Source organism: Balearica regulorum, chromosome 6 (genome assembly GCF_011004875.1).
Source record: "Balearica regulorum gibbericeps isolate bBalReg1 chromosome 6, bBalReg1.pri, whole genome shotgun sequence".
Taxonomy (NCBI): domain Eukaryota; kingdom Metazoa; phylum Chordata; class Aves; order Gruiformes; family Gruidae; genus Balearica; species Balearica regulorum.
The window spans coordinates 13,795,425-13,807,544 of NC_046189.1; positions in this window are offsets into that span (position 1 = coordinate 13,795,425).

Here is a 12,120-nt window from a genome sequence, read left to right on the forward strand (position 1 = left end):
CTTGAAAGGTAATTGTTATATATTCATATGTCCTACACATTCTAGTTTCAGTCGTGAGAGAAGATTCTTTAATGAGATTAATCTGAACAGAATAAGAACAAATTGTTCAGAGAGTGCTCATGATGTAGGTTGTGTTGAAATCTTAGTGATCTACTTGCTGTACAACAAGGAGAGCCTACATCTCCCTCGTGCTCATTTTGTATTTAGCCAACCCCAGCTACTTCAGTGGAAATCCCTCTTTGTACTGACATCAAGGAAAGGAGATTACTACTACAAAGGTATGTAACTTTTTTTAATTTGGTAGATACAAATTAATGAACACATCATCACTTAAACATGTGACATAATACTACCAGGAATGTTGAAATTTAAAACTGTTGTAATGTGAAAGAAGATAGTCATACTGTTATAACTAAGGTGAAAAAAAAAAAGAAAAATGAAAGACTGCAAATTGAAGGAAAAGATTAGAAATTAGCAAATAGTCTTTTTTAGCTTTTATTTTTTGAAGAGTTCTTGGAAGCAGATATCTCCTTAATAAAACATGTACAGAATGTTTATGATTCTTCTGGGCTCCAGTTTCTTTTTTTGTGCTTGCTTATTGATATTTCTGGAAATGTCATCTTCTCTCCACATTCTTCAGTGGGGTTGTTCATGGGAGGCTTCTGTGATGGCTAAAAAAAAAGTTTCTTAAGAATGAACGAACACATTGACCTATCGTTCAGTCTCTCCAATTTATTGATTTGTACAGTGCAAGCTGTGTAATGCTATTGTTCTCTCAAGTATCTGCTTGTAAAAATATTTTCAATAATGTGTTTAGAAACTGTTACGGAAATTCTGGTTATACTTCATAACACTGGGACTGTTTATATTTCCTCAGGAAGATGATGTGCCAAAATTTTGGTCACACTTAAGAAGATTCCAGCTCTAAGTTACAGTGCTGTATAGCCATTTACTGATTTCATCAGATGGTCGGGTTTTTTAATTGTGTAAAAATACTCTTTTATAGATGGAATTTTAGTACACAATATGACCAAAGAGACTTGAAAAAAAGAGAGGGAGAAGGATGCTAAATGTTTCATACTTTAATATAGATTGGCAAATGAGCATGGAGAAGGACCTTGAATGTGCTGAATGTTTATTTTTAGGTTAAATGATCATTCTCCTGTTCTGAAACTCTGCATCTGTAAGAAAGTCTTTGTCTTAGTGTGAAAGAAATTGACCTCCTGTGCAACAGAATGATATAGATGGAAGTCCACAGGCTGTTAAGGATTCTGGACGTAAGCTGAGCTATCTTGCTGAAATGCAGAAAGGTTACTAAGGGAGAAGTCACTGAAAAAAATTTTAAAGCTGGCTGCTGTTTGCACTGTTGTTCAACTATCTGATTCTACAGTACGTGGATCTCAAATGATCGGCTTCCTGTTCAAGTCATGTTAAAAAAAAGTATACGAGATATCTCAAGTTTGAAAAACACAACCCAATTTACAGCCATTTCTTAATAAAGCTTCATATGTTCTAGAATTAGAAAGCTCACTACTGAGCATGCAGTTCTTGTGTCCAGATACTTGCACAAGTGACTTTTGGATGGAGGGATAATTTGAAGATTCAAGGGTGAATAAGCACTGAATCTTTTACTTGCTTAGAGGAAGATAAGGAAACAGGGCTCAGTCTTTCCATATGGTGCCTTCCAGAATGCTTTGCAGAATTCTTCAAATTTTATTTTTCAAGTTGAAAATAAACTCTTAAATACTTGGTGTCACTTGCTCTCTTTCATTGAAAACGATGAGCAAACTGCAAGACTGCTGTTCAGGAGTGGCCATTCTAGAAGAGAGACAGACAAAGGCAGCAGGTCTGTACCTACCATGATAAATTGGGTGCTCAGTCATGGGAGGTTGGGAAAGGTAGGTGAGCAGGAGTGATCTGGTGCTACAGCAGATACCTGGTAGACGGCCAGGGAATGTCATAACAAGTTACAGTGATTGCCTTAAAGCAGGTTCACCTGATGGACACCCCTTCAGCTTCTCTAATTCAGACTTGGTAACCCTTACTTGATTATATGTCTAAACCCATGAAAATGGGAAGATGCAATAGCACAAGGAGATCAGTCTTTGACTCCTGTTACACAGTATACTACCTGCAACAGTTTCTGATTACAGACTCTATAAATTAAAACCAACTTAGAAATCTGTAGGACTGGGACAAATTCTGTTGTTATGAGGGTTTTTTATGTGCTTATTATATAAGGTGATTGTGTCTATCCCAGAGAAACTGGCCATCTGTTGGAGAGAAGCGTAAAAATACTGAATAGTAATTATAACCTCGTCACTTCCTAAAGGTGAAAACATACTGAAGATAGGTAATCTTGTACAGCAACCTAGCAGTAGACATGTAAATTTGACTTTCTTTCATTTTCTCTTATAGAATTTTAACTCTGCACACTTTGCACATAACTACAATGTCATCGTGGAGGACAGTGTTTTGGGCAGAAAACAGAGTTAAGTTTTCCTTCACCCTTTTGTTTGCTCAGCAAAAGCACTTAAAAGAGCAATTGCTGGAGAGATGATGGAGAGACTTGGAAGGCAAGTATCTACATGAGTAGGAAACTTGTTGCACAGTTCCTCTTATGGTGACTTGTTTGTGGCAATAAGCACATTCTTCTGTTTTAGTAACAAATACAGAGAACAATAGGGTTTAGATCTCCAGGTGTGGAAGGGATTCCTTTGGTTTTGTTTTGTTTGCTGAGCACACTCCTGAGATACAATAGATATTGGTAGCTAAAAAATGTACAAACTTGATATGTCTTCGCCTCCACTTAAGTCATGGTGAACTGCGGAAGTACTTGTAGGCAACCAGTAATTCATCTAGTGTAGGCAGTACTCGTGTAGAGGAGTGAACAGTCACTTTTTGGAATTCTCCATTTTACTTGCAGTTGTCAGGATAGAGTCCTGGGATTTGTCTTTCATCCATAGCAATGCTCCTCTCTGTTCTGTGCAGACTGGCTCCAGAGAGTATCAGATATTGTAGTTTTAGGGCTGAATGTTGGTAGTTTCTGCCCAAGGTGAGACAAGGGCCACTCTGAAGGTAAACGGAAAAAAAAAATAGTAAAATACACAAGAGCCTAAGTGAGCAGAATGTTTTGGGTAAGTATGGGAGAAGTGGACTGACTGACTGCAGCATAGTTAAAATTAAGACTTTAGCCTTAGTGCTTGTCTGCATTCATGCACAGGCTGCCCCTCATTGCCTTCTTACCACGTGGCAAGAGCAATAATAAATGCTGAGCTAAAGGATGGTACATAAAGTGTAGCAGTACCAGAGATGCATGTTACATAAATGCAACCCTGTATTTACAGCAATAATGGCACTTGTTTTGCATGTTCATGGCCAACAGTGCATCCGAACACTGCAAACGCCTAGCTTAGGTGATGCCCATTTTCTCTCTAACTTCTATGTCAAGAAGCAGAGCAAACCTGTAAGTACATGCAGTATTTAGTGGAATTCCCAGCATTCTGAATATAAATAGAATTAAAATGTCATACAGTAATAATGAGTCTTATGCTCTTGCCAACTCTCAGTAGACAAGTGGGTGAGGGATCTGGTTTTGATAGCAAGGTGTGTGTATGTCTACCCCGCAGCAGCACTGAACTCGCCTTCAGTCTGTTGACTAAAATTGACCAATAATAGCTTGAGTGTGTAACAACAGCTTTGCTTATTTTTGCCTGGACACTTTAGCAGTAAGTTCCCTCCTACAGAATTGCATAGGGCTTTGCTAAGTGTTAGCACATCGGGCTGAAATTTTTTATTTGGTCTATCTCTGCGGTGGGCTTATATTAACATTTGGTCTGAGGTGGATGTAACCTAATCTGAACAGGAGAAGGATGCGTGGGAAGGAAATAGAGCAGGTACATGGCTTGAACTGTCTCAAACGATGGGGAAGAGGGGGTGGGAAGAGGTGTGTAAACCTCCCTGTTATCACTAGATCATCAACACTTGCTAGCTCCTACTTTACATACATTAGCACTTAGGAAAGTGGTTTTCAAGTATAAATGTTTTTTGCTTTAGACACATGTCCCTCCAAATATCTCTTTAAAAATGTGTGACAATTCCAATTTATTGACTATTTTTATGATGAGTACTCTGGAGGTGGCAGAACAAGCACGTTGTTCAAACTAAGAAGATGCATAAAAAGACCTTCAGGTTTTGACAACGTTTGCAGTTAGATGTGGTGTACGTGGGGTTGGGGGAGGAATTAATTAAAAAACCGAGTCATTAATGTCCATGTCAGGCTTCATGTGGAACAATGGTGAAATGATGGGCGTTGGGAAATAAAAATGGCTAAGGGATATATAGGCATGCTACAAAGGAAGATGAAATGTGATTATTTTACTGTATTATTAAATCGGGTGTTTTTTGCTGGCTTTCTACTTAAGCGTCTTTAATTGAACTCTGGGGCTTAAGAAGGCATTCCTAGCAATGTAATGTTTCCAGGAATTTTACAAAGGGAAAATTTTCTGTCCTTTTTCTTAAGACTTATGGAGGCTTAGGAAAAAAAATCATGATCTGTGATATGTTAAGGAAGTTTATAAATAATTCCCTAAATAACAAATGCAAAAACCTGAAAATAAATATGAGGGAATGTGTGTGTGTGTATATGGTTTTATGTATATATTCATGAACATTTTGAAAGAATTCTGAATGTTTAATACTTTTGAAATGCTCATTATGAACAGCAGATAGCATTTTGAAAGGCTATGCAGTTGTAACGTAATTCTAAATATAAATTTCCAAACCATTTCCCATAAATGTTTTTAACATATCTGTAAAATACTAGTTTTACTATCCCAAGGTGTTTTTTGTTTGGTGGGTTTTTTTAAGGATCCAGGGGTAAAGGTGCAAAGGAGGAGGAACTTTTTTTTCCATAAACTTTTCACCTTCGTGGTCCTGTTATGCTGTGCGATTTATAATGAATAGCACACTTGCAATTAGCTACTATTATGCCAACATTTAAATTTGTAATTGGAAAGACATAAAATCGTCTTTATCCATAAAATAATTTTTTTATAAGATGCCACTGAAGTTTTCAAGGATTATAAATTTCATTCTTCATTACAAGTATAGCTTTGCTAATAGGTCCTGCAAAATCTAGCTAGGTTGACTATTTAATGAAAGACGTTGTATTCTTCTATTTCTGAAAATGCAGCATTAATGTGTTTTTTCATGAAATCTGAAACCTAATCTCTCAGTGGTCCATCTGAAGCAGTAATTGCCTCAGGAGACCATAAATGTTTTAATGTATCCTGATGTGATAGACTATTTTTTTATATATCCTTAATGTTACAGATTCAGTATTTATTTAAATAATAAGAATGCTAAAAAGAAGGACAAAAGGAAGAAGAGCCTCAAACTAGAATAAAGTTCTCACTGCATATGGTACCATAAAGTCCCTGTCAATATTCCTCAGTATTCCACTAATCAGTAGTAGATATCTGTGCAGGCTGTCTGAATGGGGAAAAAAACCCGCCACCTTTAGACAGAAATGTTGATTCATCATTTTGTGGACAGAATAAGTTAAACTATAGCATTAAATTCTATAAGCATATACACTGAATTTAAAATTATAAAATTTAATATATAACACATTCTTTGAGCAATCAAGCTTCCCAGCAACAAAAAGGAACAAAACTGCAAGTCAAGTTGAACAACATTCTTTTTTAGAGATCATCAGGTTATTTCTAGTGAGAAGGTCTTGTTTTACTACAGTGTTTCACTGGGCAGCAGTGCAATGTAGGCAGAATCACATTCAAAGACTAAACCAGTTTTCTGCTTGACATAAACATGACATTTCTGTTTGAAACAAGAGTCAAACTTGACTACTGACAAGTACTGAGTGTATACTTGTAGACAATTTATGAAATACAATCAAGACAAGTGTCACACAAAAGAACAGTGGTTCAAGCTATTTGTCTTTCATCGAAAGTCACTAGGACCACAGTCACTGACGGAGGATTAGCTTCTGGACAGTGGGTGGTGGCTTAAGCTACAGGGGTGCAGATATCTGACTGTGCTTGTAGACCGTGGGTGATGGTTCTTCATAGAGCCCTGCTGCTAGTGTAGGAAAGATGTTAGCAACCAGGGCTGCTGCTTATCACTGGAGCATTGGCTGCGCTTCCTTTCCGCTTACCCTGTTCTTCAGATGCTTGGTACTTCTTCTGAAGATGGGGGGAAAAACTAGTAGCAGAGACATTTGCAGAAGAAATGTAGATGACAAAAAGGTGTGTCAAAGGCAATACTGCCTGCCGTCATGGCCCTAGTGTCATAATGTAGTCAGTAATGTGTGTGGGAACAGAAATACAGTGACAATGTATTAGGCACCTGGAGTGTCTGCTATATTGGGACATGTTAGCCTAAAGGTCAAAACCTGATAGACTTAAAAGGAGAAAGATTTTTGCTTCCTTGATCTTGATACTCCTGTGAGGAATAAGAAATGATATACTTTCCTTGTAAAGCTTGGAGTGGGTGGCAAAATAAAGAGAGTAAATGGCAAGAAGATACTACTGCAGAGGGAAATAAAAAAGCTTGTATTTCTCTAACTTTTTACAGTAGCAGCCCTACAAATGACTGTGTTAAATTAGGAAAAGTAATTAGAGAAAATCAGTGGTGAAAGCAGTATTCAAGCCAGCTAAGCAAAATGATTAGCTTAAATGTGTCTGCCAAGATATGAGATGCAATTCAGATATCCCAAAACTGAAAATATTTTTCAGTTGATGCACTATACTGCAGCAAGCATAGAAGAGATTAGAAATAGATATTTCTTTCATTAAAACAGACTTCTCTGGCAGCCCTGAGGAGAAGGACTTGGGGGTATTGATTGATGAGAAGCTCAACATGAGCTGGCAGTGCATGCTTGCAGCCCAGAAAACCAACCGTGTCCTGGGCTGCATCAAAAGAAGTGTGACCAGCAGGTCGAGGGAGGTGATCCTGCCCCTCTGCTCCGCTCTTGTGAGACCCCACCTGGAGTACTGTACCCCCCCCAGCTCTGGGGGCCCCAGTACAGGAGAGACATGGAGCTGTTGGAGAGAGTCCAGAGGAGGCCACAAAGCTGATGGGAGGGCTGGAGCACCTCTCCTATGAGGACAGGCTGAGAGAGTTGGGGTGGTTCAGCCTGGAGAAAAGATGGCTGTGGGGAGATCTAACTGTGGCTTACCAGTACCTGAAGGGGCCTACAGGAAAGATGGTGAGGGACTGTTTATCAGGGAGTGTAGTGACAGGACAAGGGGTAATGGGTTTAAGCTGAAGGAGGATCGATTTAGATGAGATGTTAGAAAGAAATTCTTTGCTGTGAGAGTGGTGAGGCACTGGAACAGGTTGCCCAGAGAGGTTGTGGAGGCCCCATCCTGGAAGTGGTGTAAGACCAGGTTGGATGGGGCTTTGGGCAACGTGGTGTAGTGGAGGGTGTCCCTGCCCGCAGCAGGGGGGTTGGAACTAGGTGATCTTTAAGGTCCCTTCCAACCCAAACCATTCTGTGATTCTATGATAGTGTAATATTGTTCTTCTCAAGAATGATCTGGTCTGATAAAATTGTATATCTCATAATCCTGTGTTTACATCTAGCAAGCAATCCTATAGGTGCTGCAGAGATTCAGAAGGGTGCGTGGTGGGACGGTGCACGGGTTGTAAATGGCTCTCCTTGCAAAAACAATGGCTTCTTTTTAACATGACACTCAGGACTTGTACATTTAAATTGCAGCAGACTGGAGACTGGTAAAACTGAAATAGGGTAACTGTAGTCTCTTCACCTTCTCATGCTTGGTGAGTTCATGCTGGATTCTGTTGCACCAGTATCTCAGGTAGCGTTTTTCATACTAAACATCTGTTATTTTTCATTCCTCTGTTTAAATAGATTGGATTAGAAGGGGAGAAGAACCATCATCTCCTCCTGCTCACCATTCTTCTCCAAAGCTTAGTTATTATGAAAACAAATCTTACTTATTTCCTTCCAGAAAAGGCTTTGCTGACATGCAGTATTTGATTTTTTGGAAACTGGTTCTGACTCAATTTTCAGCTACATCGAGATACAAGATCTAATTATTGTAAATTGCATTCAGATAGGCTGCATCTAAGCTCTGTAAATCTATATTAAGTCCATTAATTTTGATAGGCTTTGCTGTCTTAACTGACATGCTCTGGAATTACAGCAGTGTAACTGAAACCAGAATCTGTTTAAATCTATGCTGTTTAGATCTAGGAAACACTTTGTTTAGTATTTTAGCTGCGGGGTATAACTACTGGGCATAGGGCAGTTTTCTGAGAAGCAACAGAGACTATCCATTGAGGGTCTGTGTATGCTCTTAAACCTAAAGGCAAAATGTTATTATTATTTAATTTATTATTCTTTTAAATGCTATGGATATATTAAGAGGACCACTTGCATATTGATGCAAGATGGAAGAAAGATCTTTTGTGTAACACCAAGAACTATACTTGATCCCTGTTCCAAGTAGTTAAAGCCTGCTGCCAGCAAATTCCAAAACCTCATCCTATACACAAATGGAAGTCCACCAAAATAGTGAACTAATAATCCAAGATCTGCTGAAAGATAAGATCTCTCATCTGAAATTGAGAGTGGAAGAGTCAAAGATCACTGTGATCTTACAAGTGCACAGATTCTAGTCCCTGATAGAACTCGGTGAAATTATGTCAGATTTTGATTTCCTGATTTTTTTTAATTTTTTTTGTAAAAGATCAAAAAGAGTTCCCAAATTTGTATGAACCTTCCAAGATTCAGGCTTAAAGTTCATACAAAACTTGAAAGGGAAAGGATGGGAAAGAGGGATATATGTGCTTTTTAAATTGGAAAACAAATGACTGTATTTACTTAAACAAGGAAGATTAGAAAGCAAATGTTTTTTTGTGAATCCAAAGCACATCGTAGTATGAACAACTCTTCCCACTAATGCACACCCCTTCCACACCTTCCAGACTTTGGCTCAAAGTACATGTTTTCAGCAGATGCCTCTGGGTGTCTGCATCCACTGTTCGGTCAGCAAGGTGCCTTCAGGTGTAGAATCGCGCAAATGAGGGAGTTACATCACCCAGTAACCTTCAGTGTTAAGTCAGTGATCATTTCCTGAATGCTCTTTCAAATGATCTCAGCTGTCTTTCACGTGCAGTTTACAGCAGCTGTGGTCTGACTGAAGATCAGAACTCCCTAATCTAAATTTATAGACCATAGACAATAGAAAGTGTGATGAGGGGGACCCTTTTGGATAAGAAATCTAGATTATTGGGATGTTTTGCTATAATAAAAATTGGCATGGCATATATTGCTTCATACAGCTTTTTGTGAATTCTGCTTTGCATTCAGAGATGGTTTTAACCATTTAAAGAAATTTCTTTAAGTTGTAAGCTGAAAGTCTCAGTAGCAAGCACAGTGCATTTATTTCAATGTTTGATTAGTTTTATAGATGTTTAAACTCATACTGATCCCGTTGCTCACAGGCTACTAGTTGCCCAATGGAGTAAACTGCAAAGATATGCAAAGTTGCCATTTTGAAGTTTTGAATATGGATATTGTAACTGATACAGAAATTTACATTTCTGTGGTTTGAGTTACTTTTTCAGCATTCCATACAGTAAATGTCTTGATTTGGATGGCTTGGTAGACTCATCCAGACTGAGCAGCTGTCTTTTCTAAAGCAGATTCAGCAGCTGAAAAGCCACTCATTTCATGCAATTTGCAGGACAATTTAAATTGGTTTTCTTGACAATTAATTTTAACCCAAGTTTTGCTCCTAATTTGACTTCTGTGCCAATATGCTTAAATCAAACGTAACTGGTGCTTCTAACTCAATTGGTGGGGTTTTTTTGGCATATAAATTGTAACATAAGCTACCATAACTTCATGCTAACTAAGAAAGTAGTCTGTGCAGCTCACTGTATCTGTGTTTCTCCCACCTGAGTTGGCCAAGCAGGAGTCAACTGCAGGAAAAGCTGAAGCTTGAGCTGGTGTTTGTGCTAAACCAGTGAAATAGTTTGGCATTTCCTCAACTGTTTAGCTGTCATACAGAGGTGCAACAGGGATAGTGTGACAGGACAACCTGCCACAATTATGTATTCTCAAAGTGTATTTACTAAAAACTTACAGGTAAACAATAATCCTACTAAATGTGTATACCTTTGTTTAAACAAACAAAAATGCAATAAAACTAATAGTAGCATCAAATCAAGCAGGGTGATAATCCATAAGCTATATTCACCCCTGGACTGGGGCGTGTAAGGGCCAGCTCGGCAACCCCATTCTGACAGAGTAGAAATTTAAATCCAAGTCAGGTGTGTTGACCTCCTAGTTTGCCTTAAGTATTTAATCTGACAAAATGTTTCTCCTTTCCCACAGCAAGGGAGAGGAGCATGTGCTGACATTTCAGCAAGGTCATGGAACAGATCTGCCCATATCTGACCCACCACTTTTTTGTTCCCTCCCCTAAAGAAACATATTTAGAATCACACAATCTTGGAAATAACTTTGTGGCCTCCGTTAATTCACTGTGATGAGAAAAACATTAAAAACTATGAAATTCTTAAACTTATAACCATGTTTAACTAACAAGTTGATAATTAATAGGACTTAAGATAGCAGTGTAAGAAAAGTGTGTATTTTTCCTGTGGGAAGTGATCTGCAAATGCATATCTAGCACTTTCTGTTGTGGAAATGTCATGGAAAATGGAGTTCTCATTAAAAGTGTATTCCTTTTTCTACATAAGTTTGTGGTTTTTCTTCCAAGCTCTGTGAAATATTTTTATTTAAATTGTAGAAGTCATTTTAGGTATATGGAGTTAGATGTCCTAATGTACACATGCTGAAATTTAGGAAAGTATGTTGAGTTTAAACTGGAAATTTATCAGCTTATACATTTAAATTTCATATAAGTTTATTTTCTTTAAGGAGAAACCTCACCACCAGGCTGTGTGCTGTATATTGAAAGGAATCATCAGAGCAGCGCTAGCTGGAGATCTGCGTCCTTGCCCCAAACTCATAAACACAGCCGAAGAAACCCATGGTTTCCTGTCAGCCTGGCCTCTCCTCTTGCCTGTGCCTCCAGAGCATATGTGCATTCCTCAGCAGCTCACACCTGGAGAAGAGGATCCAGCAGCAAAGTGTTTGCCTGGGGAGCAGGTATCTGAGGTGAGTTTTGGGGTCTCAAAACCATGACTGGCATGTGGGTTGAGGTTGCCGTCCAGTGCTGTGGGTGAGCTGATGTGCCCTTCCCCAGTGGGGGTCTGCATGGTTTATGGAAAGGTGCTGATCTTGTGGGTGGTACCACAGTGAATGGCATCATCCACATGCTGATTGAGGGTCTGTGTCATTTTCACTGGAACACTTACAGTTCCACCCCCCCACCCACCCCCCGTTGTTTTTAATTCAGTCTCCTAGTTGAGAGAAGGCTGTGAGAAATTAAATATTAAAAGTAACTAAACAAAATGCTTACAAGAGAAAGAACAGTGCTCTGCCAGGGCTGGCTGTAGGGAAGTGATAGCAATCATCCAGAAACAAAGATGAAAGTCTCAAAGGAAGACAAAAGCTGAAAGAACCAGCTGAGGAAAAGCAAACACATGAACAGAAAAGCATGTGTGACACTAAACCAAGGACCAAGCAGGTGAACCCTTGTCTTAAACTAATGTTTTTAATGTGTGTCTTAATGCACGATGTTGTTTGGACTGTATTTAGAGGCAGCGTATGTGCATTAGTAAAGTTAGCAGTTTATGCCAGATGAAATAGAACAACTTATTGCACCACCTCTCAAAAACAAACCCACCCCTGTTGATACAAAAAATGAGTAAAGCTTGTGGTAGTTGATAATTGGCTTTATTCCCCTCACGTATAGTATTACTTTAAGGAAAACTAGCTGTTAGTACATGAAAGTTCTTTACTGTTCTAGATTATGTTACCAGGGCACTATGAATATGCAGAAATGTGTGGTGTTTTTTTTTTTTTTTTTAGGAAGGGGAAAAAAAAGGTGGTATTTTTGTGAGTAGAATTACCATCAGCACCTTGATTCTAGAAGACTAAGTTTAGTTTTGAGTCAGTTCTGTTGCAATTTTAAAATCAACTCATGCTGGCCATTCTAA